The 15774-nt window shown below is 47.0% G+C and overlaps 1 long non-coding RNA gene across 1 annotated transcript in view; it reads right to left on the bottom strand.

The window, feature by feature from the left end:
• LOC135270780 (uncharacterized) overlaps positions 1-15774 on the bottom strand; it is a 114245-nt gene that overhangs the window by 46326 nt on the left and 52145 nt on the right. The gene's annotated exons all lie outside the window — the stretch shown is intronic.

Genomic DNA, 15774 nt, shown 5'->3' with positions numbered 1-15774 from the left:
TTCACAGATGTTTTGCTTATTTTCTGTCACGACTATGTCAGTTTGCCTCTAATCCAATGTCTCAGAGTTCTGCAGTGCCCTTGGCTCCCGGACTAAGCCTTGAGATGTGAGTGAAGAATAACTCTTTTGTTTTATGCATGCACTGTCCATGTTCCCTTAGAATAATACATGAGAATAAATAGTTGCTTATGTGCTACCACAAAGAGGCAGGAAAAAATCAGAAGGCTCTGGGAGAGCACAGGAAAAGTATGTCTTCCATTAGTTTAGGAGCCTGTAATTTAGGTGCTTATATCCTTTGAAGGAGGTGCAGTAGGGTGGGGTAGGGAGGTTGGCTTGAGGGAAAAGGAAGTTTCCACCAAACTGTGGTTAATTGTAGTGAACAACAGAAAGCTGAGAGGAGAAGCTCGGTTTCAGGAAAAATTCACAAATAAATTGCCAATCGACACAGCTCCAACTCCATGGCAAACTCCTCTTCAAAACAGTGAAGGAAAAGAACAAGGGAAATATATAAACTTTTTTTCCTGGGTGTATACCAGCCTATGTTTCTGACAAGCAGTAGTGGAAAATAGGCGTCCTGCATGCTTCTGTAATATTTTCCTCGTGTTCGTTCTCTAACTTGCTTTCTGCCCCTCCCTACTCTCGGAACATTCAATCTATTTTGTGATCCTGACGTGTCTAGTGACCCAGACTTGCGTGAGACTTGCTTAGAATTTTAACTACAGTTTTCTTCCTGACTTTTCATGGCTTTTAAGTTGCTCTGGATTTCCTGGCCCCTCATCCTTGGCATGAAAGAGCATGAGGCCTCTTTACCTAGAAGGCGGCACAATGAATCAGCAGCAATGCTGATGATGGAAGGCCCAGGGACCAGATGGCTTTTAAGACAGGACTTCACAAAAGGAACTGGAGGAGAATGACAGGAAAGGTACAGGAGGGTAACCACGGTTTCAAAGGCACAGAATTTGAGGCTCCTGGAAGGTACTTAATAGAACAGTGCTTCTCAAAATGTAATGTGCACATGAATCACCTGCAGATTCTGATTCAGCAGGTCTAGGGTGTAGCCTCACATTCTGTGTTTCTAAGAAGCCCCATGGATCACACTTTGAGTGGCAAGATTCTAGATGATCTGATTCAATCATCTCATATTTTAGAGGAAGACACTGAGATTCAGAGGGGGAAAATGACTTAGGGAAGGAAGGTCAGAGTAAGAAGTAAGTTGAGTCTAAAAGCTGAGTCTGTAATTCCTGGTCAGAGTGCCCTTTCAAAAGAATTATTTAAACAGTCACAGAGATGATGGGGGTGAGGAGTTCACCCTCCCCTCACAGTCTACCTTAGGTAGGACGTCACTGAAGAGATTGCTCAGTTTTGAACCCTAGTAGGTGATCTGAAGAACCTAAACCCTAAAGCAGGTAATGTAAAGTTCAGAGTGACTGATCTCTCTATGCTGAACCTGTTTATTTAACCTATTTATTCAACTCTGATTCTTGAAAGAATCAAAGAAGACGCTTAGGGCCAGAGGATGCAAGCTGTCTCCCATTACCTGTGGTTACACAAGAACAAGGCTGCAGATTCTGCAGGAATGTGAACCTCCTGCTTTAATAAGAAGACATTCGGGCCAGGCGCGGTGGCTCATGCCTGTAATCCCAGCACTTTGGGAGACTGAGGTGGGTGGATCACTTGAGGTCAGGAGTTTGACACCAGCCTGGCCAACATGGTGAATCCCTGTCTCTACTAAAAATACAAAAATTAGACAGTCATGGTGGTGGGTGCCGGTAATATTACCAAGCCACTCAAGAGGCTGAGGCAGAAGAATCGCTTGAACCTGGGAGGCAGAAGTTACAGTGAGCTGAGATCGAGCCTCTGCATTCCAGCCTGGGTGACCAAAAAAAAAAAAAAAAAAAAAAAAAAAAAAATTTGCATAACACTGATAATGCCACCATGTCTGATTTGGGTAACAGATAGTAAGAGGCTTAGCTTCTGGAATAGTCTGTCACTCCAAATGGAAATGGGTCGGCAGACAAAGTGACTTAGTAGCTCCCAAATGAGCTCACCCTCCAGCCCCATCCTGCTGTTGTCCAGGCCCAGGCTCAGGAATCCGAATTTGTGTTCAACTTTCCAGCTGATTTGAACGTCCACCTAGTTTTAGGAGCCAACAGATTAGATGACCCCTCAAAATTGCCGTTTGGTCTGGGATGGACGGCCCTGGAGATGACGTTGCTCATGTGGTGAGGGGCGTAAGGAGGCATCATGAATGGTGAAGCCAGTGGCCCCTTCCCAGAGTTACTGATGCACTCACAGCGTGGCTAGGGATCCCTGCCCCATCTCTGAGAAGGACCAGCACCACTCAAGGAAGGGCCAACAACAAGCTACCATAGTTATGAGAAAGACAGTCTGCATAGTTCAGATTTTATTAGAAATGAAGAAAGGGAGCAAGACTGAGGTTGTGATCTCAGAGTTTGAGGGAGGCATTTTTGGAAAAACATAGAAGAGCTTTTGAGAATTGAATGAGAAACATTTGATGTGGGACAGATTTTCTCTGAAAATGTGAGCAGCCTTGTGGGTGAGTTCTGTGCCCTGTGCAGCATATTGATGAGGACAGCGTATGGAGGAGGGGGCCCCAGGCTCTCCAGCTGCCTGCAAGGAGGGAAAAGCTCCACCAAATGAGCCTCTGGAGATGAGGGGCTGTGCTAGGGGGAACTACTGGCCCTAATTCTTACCCTCCTCTCTGTCTTCTGTCACGTGCCTTTGCTAAAGAGGGGAGAGGACCCTATTTCTGTGCTCCATCTTTAGGTTGGCCACAGAACTTACTTTGGCCAATAGAATTTGGCAGATGGATGGTGCACCAGTCTGGAGCCGAGGTCTCAAGAGACCTCAGTGAAAAGAAGAAGCTTTCACTTGCCTTCATGCTCCTCTACTGCTGTCATGAGCAGAGCTTGCCTTGCTACCCTGCTGGTCCATGGGGAATGAGGGCCATGAGAAGCACAACCGCCCAGCTGACCCACAGACTTTTGAGGAGGGACAGAGCCCAGCCTGAAGCACAGGGGCCCAGCCGAGCCAACCCTGGACCAGCTGAGCCCCAGCTGCCCTGCAGCCCTGGGATAACACCTGAGTGCTGTGGAAGCCACTGAGTTCTGGGGGTTCCTAACGCAGCCGTGGCTAATGGTACAGTTGTCGAGGAGAAGTGGTAACTGGCATGAACCTCACTTGGCAGCCAAGTCAGCGCTGCTCAGGGCAGCTCATTACTCCAGAAGACAGAAAACAGCTGATAATCCAGAGGACAGGACAGCTTTAGGAGGGAATCCTTGCTGAGTCCAATTTCGTGATCCTTCTCTGACTTTCAGCCCTTTGCTCACAATTCCTACACAAACTGAAAAGAGAAACTGGACTTTTAATCATGGTGGTGAACAGAAAAAGTGACACTTTTGCTAATAATAAACACACAATCGTTAATGCTTTACCATGTCACATGCCCTTCACCCAGGTCTCCTGGTGCTCCCTAAACACTTACTCATTCATCATCGGGAGGCCTGAGGCTTCTGCTCACTCAGCAGCAGAGACAGGCAGCTAACTCTTGGCCTGAGGGACCTTTTCGCAGGCTCCGGAGTTCATGGTTTTCTCAGAGGGAAGGAGGACAAGGAATTACCCATGGTCTTGTTGAAGAAGCAAGGCACTGACTGTAAATAATTTCCTATCCATCCAACTGGCTTGCCACGTCAGAGCCTGGGATGGGTCTTAATCTTCTGCTTCTTTCCGACTGTGTTATCTTAGGGAAATCAGATTTTCCAAGCCTCAGTTTTCTCAACATAAATCCTTAAGAGTTGCTGTTGGCATTACAGATAATAACTACATAAGAAAAAGCTGACCCTGTGCTTACACATGTAGGTGCTTAAGTGTGGGAAGTAGGAAAGTTCCTCTTCAAAGTTTCCCTTCTTGTTAAAGAATAAATCATAAATGTTAGAAACAATAATTTGTTTTAAAGACTTTCTTCAAAGCCTTCTGGCTTTTTGCAAGTAATTCTTTGTTAAGCCCTATCCTATGTAGCTGTTAGACATACTCACAGACACGTAGTACATTCTACGTCCTTGTACTTTAACCAAGATATCTGTGCTGGACGTGCTCACAGGCATGTCCCAGCTCACAGCCTATGCCCCTTCCTTAATTAGACTTCCTTTTTGTTCTGCATTGCTTTACCTGTTTAGAAAAGTTTTAAGTTGTTAGCCAATCATGTTTAGTTTTGTACTGTGAGGTCTAGCTCCTGCCAATGGAGATCAGACACAGCAGTAAGGACAACCCCAAATGCGTAAAGGATAAATATGTCTGCCATTCCTTTGTTTGTTGTACTTTGTGGCAAGATGGCTGGTGAAGGTGCCCTTCCTGCAGGAAGTAAAGACTGCCTTGCTAAGAGAGCCTTTGTCTCAGTGCTGATTTTTCTTTGCAGCACTGAGCATCTGTTTCCAACATCAAGGGTAGCTATTCTGTTTATCAGAACACAGAGTAAGCAGGGTTGCCATGTGCAACTGTGTAGGGTGTTAACTGCACAAAGACTCCTGGCCAAGGAGGTAAATGGGGCTGAAATACATCCTCAGCCCCACAAACTTAGTCTTGCCTCCTGTGTGGCTTGCTGCTGTCCAGAAAGAAGGGTTCTTGTTTCTAATTTGCACAAAGGGTACATAGCAGCCCTAAGAGAAAGTCCAGGGTATTGAAGGTTAAAGACATGTTTGTGTTGAAACTTCTCTGAAAGAAAGTGAAAAATGTTCACTTTACTCAGTGACTTGCAAATAATTACACAGCTTAACAAAAAGTTGCCGGTTAATTTTCCATTTGTCCAGAAGGATTTCAACTCAGTAGGTCTGAAGAGAGGCCTCAGGATCTACACTTGCAGTCAGCATTCTCAGTGTTGTTTATATAGATCTAGGTTTGAGAACCACTGTGCTGTTTCGGGTCCCCTTGACCCAGGCCGGGGCTCTCTGAATGCAAGAGCAGGTCAATCAAATGAACAAATAGGAAATCATCTCCAGCAGTTCAAGTGTAAGTTTCAGGGTTAAAAATCCAGAAATATCCCCTGTGTCTTGTTAACAAGAACTTTAGTGGACCAGGGCCTCCCAGTGGTTGGGCTGGGAAAGGCCGTAGCATTAAAGGGATGTATGGCAAAAGGGGTGCATGGCAGCTTGGGAGGTGGCCGGGCCCTGACAAGGAGCCTCTGATGCACACTAATGATAGGAAAGAGCCTGGCCACCGAAGGCAATTACAGAGGATGAAGCATCACACAAGCCAGCCAGGCGGGGGAGTGCAGGGGGATCTTATTATCCCCTCTGTCTTGCTTAATAGGAGTTAATAGTTGGAAGGGAATAAAAGAATGGTGTGTGAAGTTTAGTGCCAATACAGTCTAATATGCATGCTATGTTTTTATTTCAAAGAGGATAAAGGCCCAAATTTTATACTGAAAACAAATGTTAAAAATTAATTATAAAGAAGACACCAGAGGGCCTCAAGCCTGTTCCCTGGGTGACTGATTAAATGCCTGCCTCATTTAGACTGGTATAAACCCAATCTCTTGGAAGAAGGCCAAAACTATTTGCCAACGTCCACAGAGACTCTCCAAGAAAATGATCCTGGTGCCAGGAAAGAGAAAAACATACTCACCACTGCTGCCCGGAGCCAGCCACCACCACAGGGTGGAATCTAGTCATGGGCAGGAACGCAGAATGCTGCTGCAAGGTCAACGTGGGTCAAGAGCATCCCTCATCACCTGAAATTGATTATCAATGAACCAAACAAACGAGGCCATCCAGGCCTGGGAGAAAAGCGGTCGAAAGAGTTCCTTCTCTCTGCAGCTCTGAGTGGGGGAGGTGGGGGCTTTTTAAAAAAAATCCCTGGATTTTGTGTGGTTTGAGAATATCTTCCCAATTCTCAGGATGTGCAAGTTCTAATTGAAAATTTTAGAGCAGGAATTAAGCCAATGACTCCATTATCTTTTGAATTTTAAAATTACAGTTTAATGGCAAGATAATGTTTTCTTGTTAAAATAAAACCAAAAGATTACCAAAAATGCTGACATCCCCCTTCAATGCTCCTCACTCCCAAACCCTAGTTCTTTCTTTTGCTCTAAAGGTAATTGCCGTTGGCAGTCTGGTGTGGGTCCTTTCAGACCCATAGAAAACAACATATAAACACATAGAACTGTTGTGTAGACTATTTTTCCACTGATGATATCATACTGGGCATATTTTTTGCAACTCACATTTTTCATTAAACCACAGGTCTCAGAAGTCGATTCATGTTGGTACATATGCTAATTGCAGCACAGTATTCCAAAGTATGTATACAATTACTCCACGTTCCACAGAAAAAAAGCCCATGTTTCTTAGACTAGTATTTAGGGATATTCATAATGGGGTCCTCACCTACATTTTCTACTTTATTTCTGCCAGCGCCGCACCCCACCCCCACTTCCAAGTGAACTATGCACAAACCAAAAGGAGCCATTTGCAGTTTCCCACAGGGATGGGCAGGCTCCATGCAGGGCTATCTGTGTCCTCCGACCCTCCTCATCCTGCAAGGTCAGCTCCCAGCCGGCAGTCATGACACCTTCCTTGTGACTTCTAGTTTACTTTATATGCCCTTGTATAGGGTCCTTACCACCACTGCCGGGCATTCAAGTAATTGAAGGATTATTCTTACCTTTTCCTTTTAGTCTGAACTCCTTGAGGGGAGAAGTGTGTACCAGAGATACAGCAGGTACTTGACAAACTGTTGTTGAATTTTTTTAAAAAAGAAGCAAAATCTTACACTGATCCTCTATATTGCTATGGGGAGGAGGAAGAGCTCAACTAGAAATTGACTATGGATACAAGATTGTCCTTCCTTCCATCTGAAGGGCAGCAGAATATGCCACCCCAAAATATGCCTCTTTGGCACATGATGATTTTGAGCTAAAGGCCATTGAGAACAACCAACACGGGCAAAGCTCTAAAAAGAGGGCACAAGTTTTTCTTTTGTAAAGGAAATTTACACTTACAAGGAAAGTTTCCATTTGTAAAAGATGTCTTCCTCTTCCTGGAAAGGGAGAGGAGTTACTTTATACGCCCACGCATAGGGTCCTTACCACTGCTGCTGGGTATTCAAGTAATTAAAGGCCTATTCTTACCTTTCCTCTGTAGTCTTGCCTTCCCAGTCCAGAATTCATAAGCCCCTTTTCCTTTGTTTAGCCTATGATGTTTTACAAGGCCAAGTTCTAACCATTCCTCTGGTTACTCCTCACTGGGTGCACCCATGTGTACACCAACAATACATATGTTAATAAATGTCTTGTTTTTCTCTTGTGAAACTGTCATTTGCCAGTTTAATTACCAGGGCACCAGCTGGAGACCCTAAGATAAGGAGAGGAAGAAACATTCTTTTCCTCCCCTACACTCATCCATCCTTCCATCCATCTTCCTATGAATCCTTCTACCCTTCCCTCTATTCTTCCTCTTTGTTCGCAGCCATGACAAGTCACTCCCCCCTCCTCACTCCCAGATCTGACTGCAGGGAACTTATTGACTGACCTGCATCATGAGGTTGGAGAGACAGTGCCTGCGGTGCAGGCGCTTTGCACCCCTGGGTCACTGCAGATGTGGGACTGTAGTGATAATAATGGTGAACGTTCACTGGAGCTCATCTCTGAGCCATGCACCAAGAGCGTGCCACTTCCAGGAATTCCCTAAATGGTGGACAGCCTTCCCCTTTCCACGATGCTTTCATTTCATTTTACTATGACTCAGGAATGGATAATTTCTATTTGGATCTTAAAGGATGCAACTTCATGGAGAGACCAGTGGTTTGCCTGAGGGGCCACAGTGGTGCCCACATGAACACTTGGGAACTCAGACCGCTATGAGCTCCGGCAGCCTGAGGGAGTGGAGGCTGAACAATATTTGCAGCCCAAGAGGTGCTAAAACAAAATAGGTTTCATGATCCCTCTCAACTCCATCTGGCTGTCTCTTGGTCTTGGAAGGTACCATACGCCCAGTACAGTTTAAAAAATAGTTGGATTAAAAAAAAAAACAACAACAGACTATGCACTTGGGAAAGATGGGCTGCTACTCTCCTTTGAATTCTCTGAGATTCTGAGGTTCCACCCCTCCTCAGCCTACCCATTTTCAATGTTATACAACTAAGAGCTGGTGCTCAGCTCCCTCTCCCCGTCCTCCAGTGTTGGCTTGAACTGCACTGCCTAACCTCAAAGCCTGGTGATGCCTCCCCGCTGGTGCTCCTGCAGCCCCATACCGCGACTGTCCTGTACCCACCTGCTCCCTGCCTGTGTCCCTAGAGGAAAGTGAGTGCCTGGGCGGGCAGAGGCAGGGGGTACCACCGTCACAAAGGGGACTCAAGATAAGGTGTAGAGTGAGTGCTTGGCAATTGGGCTTCAGGCATTCCAACAGATCAGCTAAAAAAGCAGACTCAGACGGGGCTCTGTGGCTCTGTAATCCCAGCACTTTGGGAGGCCAAGGCAGGCGGATCACAAGGTCAGATCAAGACCATCCTAGCCAACATGGTGAAACCCTGTCTCTACTAAAAATACAAACATATATATACATGTACACACACACACACACACACACACACACACACACACACACACACACATATAAAAGTTGGGTGTGGTGGCACATGCCTGTAGTCCCAGCTGCTCGGGAGGCTGAGGCAGGAGAATTGCTTGAACCCAGGAGGTGGAGGTTGCAGTGAGCTGAGATCACACCACTGTACTCCAACCTGGGTGACAGAGTGAGACTCGTCTCAAAAAAAAAAAATGCAGATTCAGCCGAATATTTATTCGGCCAGCACTCTGGGCTGTTACCCGCAATTCTAGAAGTTGCACCCTACTTAGCTTCCCATGCCTTGTAAAACTGCCCCTCTTTCTCAGGAACTGTGACTGCCCCACATGGATCTGGCAACCTTTCCAGGCCTCTGCAGGTGGAACTTATCTGGTATCCTCATTTCTCGGTTTCCCCCATATTCACTTTTGGAAAATAGGCCTTTAAAAACATTCCTGTGATATTATCAATATCCTATCAGCCATTTTTCTAATTGGTTGCTTCTTTTTTCCTACCAGTTTCCACGCATCTCCCTGCTTCTGTTCCCACTCTGTCCCCACTGCTCCCCGTCTCCTCATGTCCCCTGTCTCTGCCCCATCTAATTCTCTTACCACCTCCCAGGCGCATATTCCCTGTCTCAAACCTCCTGCGTACAGTGCAGTGCTGCCTGCCGGGAGGGCTCCCCCTTGCCGTGGACCTGGCTGTGGTGACTTGGCCCCAGAAGTGGCTGAGCCTCTCGGCAGTTCTTAATACACGATCAGTTTTCAGGGATGCAGTCAGCATATTTTGGCAGACAAGCGCCTGAGAGCCAGCTCGGGAGTTACTGGGCAGGAACCAGAAGTTTGAAGGGATTAAAACAAACAAAAACAAGACCTACCCAGAGTGTTTTGCTGATAGAACTGGCAGATAGAGAGGGTAGGTCTGGAGAGGGAGAGAAAAATAAACTTTCATCAATTTTGTTTTTCACACCACAATGAATGAACAATGGGTGCTGGCAATTATAGCAATAACAGTAATAACAAAGAATGAAAGTTATACCAGTAAATGTAATTTCTAAATATCAGATGGATATCAGATATATTCCTGTTTTAATGCCTAGAAGGTACATTAAAATCCAGGAGAGAATCTAAAAGTAAGCAGTAATTTGTGGAGTTTTTCAAAGAAAAGAGTGAAGACGGTATTTTTTAAATGGAAGTGTTAAAGTTTCCCAATAGGGTTAATGGACTATTCTAATTTTTACTTCAAGTATAAAAAAACACACACAAATGTTACCCTGATCTTGATGTGGATAAGAAGATAAATTACTTTCAAGTTTGTTTTGCGTTTCGGATTGCTGCAGAAGCCCCTTAGTAATTTAGAAAGTGTATGTGGTGGCACCTGCCACCACACTAACCCCCAGGGGAAGTCCTGTCCCTGCCTTTTATTCTTCTTTGAGGAGAAGAAGACATCACATATTCCCTAGAGGGGTAGAGGATGACAGCCACAGATCACCCTTGTCCCTCCATCATTATCATTCCAAAATGATTGAGTTTTACATGTGGCTTTCTCTGTCAGCTGAGTAAGAACTCTGGGTCTTCACACTGAGAGGTGAGACTACTCCAAAGCATCGGCAAAATGTGTCCCGGAAGCCTGTGCTGGCATCGTGAGCTACCAGCCCCTGCCTGAGCCGGGGAGTGAGTGGGTTCCAACAGGAAGCCACCTGTCAGCTTGACACGCAAAGCCAAAATGGTTATCCCTTTTTTTTTTTTTTTTGAGATGGAGTCTTGCTCTGTTGCCTGAGGCTGGAGTGTAGTGACTCAATCTTGGCTCGTTGCAACCTCCACCTCCCAGGTTCAAGTGATTCTCCTGCCTCAGCCTCCGGAGTAGCTGGAACTACAGGCATGTGCCACCGAGCTCAGCTAATTTTTGTGTTTTTAGTAGAGACGGGGTTTCACCATGTTGGCCAGGATGGTCTCGATCTCTTGACCTTGTGATCCGCCCGCCTTGGCCTCCCAAGTGTTGGGATTACAGGCGTGAGCCACCGCGCCCGGCCCTGGCTATCCTTTTAAAAGATGCCAGCATGATTTTTTCATTTATTTTGTGTTGATAAGTAAAAGCTGAACATCCTGATGGTGCACAATGTCGTGTTTTGAGATATATATACATTGTGAAATGGCTTCAGCATACAATTAATTCAGGCAAGTTTAATCTCCCTGTCCCTCTAGGCCACCAAGTTTCAGGATTCTTCTCTTTTCTATCCATTAATTCATCTCACAGTGACCCTCCTCCCCCAAGGGGAGACATTTCTACTAGTGTGTTTACTGGGGGAAGGGTCCTCCTTTTCTAAAACAGCGGGCTTTGAAACTGTAGGTAAAGGGTTACTGGTACTGCTTGTGACGGCCGGGGAAGTCAGACTTGTGAGCACAGACCTTCACTGGTGTTCACTCAAGTCCTTCAACCACACAAGTTTTCAGGGATGAAATGCAAGCCAGCCGTACACACGAAGGGGCATCGCCATTATCCCTGTTGTCCCATTAATCATATTTAATGCCTAAGTCTAATAATGTTATCTTTGCTCCCAGTTCCAAGAGTGTATAATTTAACCAGAGCACTTTTCCCCAAAGTGTGAATCAGGCTCATATACTATATCTCTCAACTTCCTTTGTGCCTCTAAATTAGAAAACCAAAATGTCACTTTTCTTAGATAGAAAATCCTCTCAAGGTCAATGTAAAAGAATAAAGCAATTAACTTCCTGCGTAAACCGCAGTATGGTGGTAAGAACACCGTACCTGAAAAAGTAGTTAAAAAATAAAACCCTTTCTACAAATGACACTCCTTGTTTAAGACCCAAATAATGAACGCAGTTCTCAAGGCTCCTGTCAAATGAACAAGCAGGTAGAGGAGCCTGCTTCCCCCTCCGCTGCCAGCTGGCCGCAGAATGTGCTGTTTTTATGCTGCTGGGCACACTGATTGGCTGTTTGATGCGGCAGATCTGTGGCTAGTTTCTTTGCTTTTCTTTCTTTTCTTCCCTTTTTGATTCTTTCAAGTTTTATAATAAATCAAGTTCCATTTCTGCATGTCCGGTGGGGTTATTACGATCTAACAGGTAACAGGTACTCTATACACTGACTACATACACTTCGTTCTCTTACTGAGTCTGGTAATCAGGAAAAAACAGACCTATATAGAAATGAAAGGAGAGAGGCAAGGTTCCAACTAGTTACTCAAATCTTAACTTTTTTTTTTCCAGGTTTGATTGAAAATAGGGTTTAAAATTTGCCATCTCCTGCTTCTACATAAATAAAAATGCAAACACGTTTTTATTTGTATATTTCTTTGCACGAGTCAGCACTGTGACTTGAAAGGGTAAAGGGAGCTGCTTACCATGTTTAATTGCATTTCAGAACCACAGCCTGACGCATGCAGGGCCAGTCTAGAGCCCTGGAATTCTCACAACCATGGAGGCTCAACAGTCTGACCCATGACTAAATGTCCTAAAAGGCAGTTAGTGGCTCTTCAGAGGAGCTTGACCTCAGAATACAAAATAACACAGGGAACACGGCTGCTGGGGACACCCAGGTGTACCCCGAACACATGTAGGGTGTACCCTAAAGCACTTCCAGATCAAGGCATTGGCTGGGCCCATCACCTCAAAAGCCTTTACTTCAGTAAGAGTGGGGCACACGTAACTGAAGGTCTGTGAAGTTTCTGTCCTCTCGATGGACCCAGGTGTGTCCGTGCAGCTCTGACCCATGGGTGCCCACCAGACTTGGGGGAAAGACAAGCCTGTGGTTCAAACTTCCTTTCACTTAAGCCCCTGGAAGAACAGGCAATGGGCTCTAATGAGGAGCCGATACACACAGACAACAGGTGTGGTCATTAGCCCTCCCAGGCACCTTGGATCAGCAGGTTCCAAGACTCCCCACCTGCGCCAATCCCCACATCCCCATCAAGCCTCATCCTCATTACTCCCCAAATACATCTCCCATCAAATGTCTAGGCATTCGCCTCCCCTACAAATGGTAGTATCCCCTTCTCCTGCCAATCTCACTGGTGAACCCACATTTCTTAAATCTGCTCTGAGAACTACAGAAAGACCTCAAAAAGCAGCAGGCTCTGCAAAACTTCCCAGCTTCTGCCACAACGATGCCCATCTCCACAAAAGATTGGGCATGTCCTCCTCCCTCTTGAGTGTAAAGAGGCACCCAGCGCTGAAAGTCAAGGAGGGTGCGGCCGCGTGAGGTGATCACCTGGCGCTAGAAACTGGAGTGACTCTGTGTAGATGAGAATAGAGGTGCTGCCTGCCACTGGTGCTTTGAGCCCACTCTTCCCTGTGAGCCTCTGCTGCAAATTTTCTCAGCCGTTTTGCAAGCACTTTTCTCATCTCTCCAGCCGGGGGTGGGAGGGGGTGTTGGGGGAGAGGGGGACACCGCCCTGCTGTTTCCTTGTGCTGTGATGAATGCTGCAGGGTGACAGTGACTCTCTGCTCAGTCTCATCGTCTCCTCATGTAGGGCAAAAGCAGCCCACGGCTGGTTCCCACAGCCCCAGCTGGCAAGCAAAACCCTCAGGCACCAGGTGAGCCCAGCAGGGCATGCTGTGGGCTGGAGAGCTCTGCAGGTGGTGGGAGGTCTGTAGGTGTAGGGGCCCGAGGAAGGGAGAGGATCACACCCACCCGTGAGCCCTAGCTTGGCATGAGGAGGGAGCAAACGAGGAACCGAGACTCAAGCTTTGCAACCCGCTGCTCTCAAAGGCTCTGGCAGGCTCACTCTCACTGTGACTCATCCCGCTTCACTCTTAGGACTTTTTAATGCCTTTTATCTGCCACAAATGTTCTTGTCAGGGAGCTGGTAGGTGTTAGATGTTCAAGCAGACTTGGGGTGTAAGCACACACACGGAGTCTTTTGAAAAGCACATTTGTCTCACTTAAAAACAACAAAAACAACACACCTGCCTGCCTTAAAGTATTTCTCTGGGAATGAATAGCTTCCTCTGACTTCTGAGCTTCCATTTCACTCCTCTAAATGGACGAGGACCTCCTCCCTAGAAGGACAGCCATGCCTTAGAACTGGACCCAGAGTCCCCCTGGAGAGGGCATGCTGGCAGTGGCACAGAAGCAAGGAGGAGCGTACAGAAACGAGGATGGGACAATAGGCAGGTTGGGCTGAGCTGGGACAGTGGGGATGCTGGCCAGCCTTCATGAAGCCCCTGGCATTGTCTGACCCAGGGCCCTTCGGGGGGCACCACAACAGAACCCTCTTCAGAAATGGCGAAGCAAAATGTGATGAAAAAGCGCCTCAATTTCCTACCTCTCCTTTAGTGACTGACAACCTAAGGTTGCTTCCCAAATTTTCAAGTCACATTTAAAAATACCCCGTGAAGTCACCCTGACCTAAGAAGCCTGAAGACATTCACCTTCCCCGCGGTGGGGAAGCCGACCCGACAGAACAGATTCAACTCCATTCCACAAACTCTTGGGGAAAAAGAAGGAATGGCTGCTCCCCTTAGGAGGCTGAGGACCTGGAGACAGAGGAAGGCAAGTATGTGAAACTGCAGGGTAAGGTGATGGACACAAGAGAGGTGCCGAACATTACAGAATATAGAGGAGGAATTCTTTCAAGCAGAAGAAATTCAGGAGAGCCCCTCAGTGGAGGAGTCATCTGGGCCTTACAGAACAACTCAGGGTGGGAGGGAAGAGGAAAGGGAGGGGAGGGCGCCCAGGTGTCCGGGATGGCCAGTGCTGGCCCATGATGGGTCGTTGTGTGGCATATCTGAGGACTGTCAGCACCCAATGGGGTGGACACTGGAAGCTGTGGAGTGACCGGCCTGATCCCTTTTGGAGGAGGCTGTCATCAAATGCCTTCTGTAGGGGAGGTGACTGGCCCTAGTGTGAAAGGTTGACTCTGGGGGTGGAGAAGGGAGGGTGAGGGCAGCGGGGGTGCAAAGGACTGGTCAGCACCGAGAGACTTTTAAAGGTAGAATTCACAAGACTTGGGCTCCAGAAAGCAAAGCAGCAAAAGGAGTGTCCACCAAGGACAGGTTGAGGGTAGGTGGCTGGGACTCATGGCATGATGGGTTGTGGGGGCAGGGTGGGGTTAGGGCAGAAAATACACAGGAAACAGAAGGACCTCGGTGCAATCCGTGTCTTCATTTCTGGGCCCCCAGGCGGCAGGCAGGCAGGTGGCTTCTTCCCTGTGCTCTGCACACCCCAGTCCTGAGGTGAGGGTCAAGTGACAGACAACAGGCCAGATGGCATCACCAAGTGCTATGGGGCTTAAGAATACAGACCAAAAGAGAGCCTGAAACAAGGATGCCTGTGGGGCCACACAGGACATGGGAGCACAGGAGGCCATTTTAAAAGCAAAAGAAGCTGAGAATCCAACTCAGAAGCCTGGCCTCTCCCAGCCACAGACGGGAGGCCCACTCTGGCAGCCTGGGGAGACTGGTCCTCTAGCCTCCAGGGGGAAGGGCGCTGTGCTGCTCTGACCTGGAAAGATCCAGGAGGATTAAGGAAGCAGGGCCTGTCTTCAGGGAGTGTCAGGACTTTATAGGCCTTATTTTTAGATTAATGTGATGAAGCTATTAATATTCCTGGCTTCCCAGCAAGAAAGAGGCTATCAGGCATGCTCACCGCCTGTTCTCTTCTCAGCCCCACACCCTCCCCCTCACTACCTGCAAGTCAGTCCTGATGCCTCCATTTTCAAGCCACAGCTCCATGAAGGATCTGGCAGGGACATGGAGGCTCACAGTAAGGGCCGGGAGTGGCAGCCCAGGGTCCCAAGCCCTAGTAACCCCCATCCCCTGCTCTTTGTCCACAGAATCTCCACAGAGTACTCTGAGGTGTGCAGCCGTCTCACAGGAACCCCACAGCCACGACCACAGGTGGTCTATGCAAAATAAAACCACCAAATTTTACCTCACACTACAGACTGCACTTACAAAGCACGGAAATACAAGATATCTTCCAAAAAGGCTATTCCCAGCCCTGGCTGGACTCGGCTGAATCAATGTGCTTGGCTTCTTTTCCAGAGACCGAAGGGAGGAAAAGTGACAGAAGATCACAATTTTACTTCATAAAGTAACTTGGTTTTCTTACATAAACACAGACTATTCAATAGAACGTTTAGCCCATCTCCTTAATTCTTAAACAACCAGAGGGTATTCTATCTTAGGTTACTGCAGTTGGGTAAATACTACTTGTTTAAAAAAATGAGGTGATTATC

The sequence above is a fragment of the Aotus nancymaae genome, unplaced genomic scaffold, assembly GCF_030222135.1.
Source record: "Aotus nancymaae isolate 86718 unplaced genomic scaffold, 86718_ANA_hifiasm-v0.15.2.pri h1tg000067l, whole genome shotgun sequence".
NCBI lineage: Eukaryota > Metazoa > Chordata > Mammalia > Primates > Aotidae > Aotus > Aotus nancymaae.
This window is presented reverse-complemented; position numbering and strand designations above follow the sequence as displayed.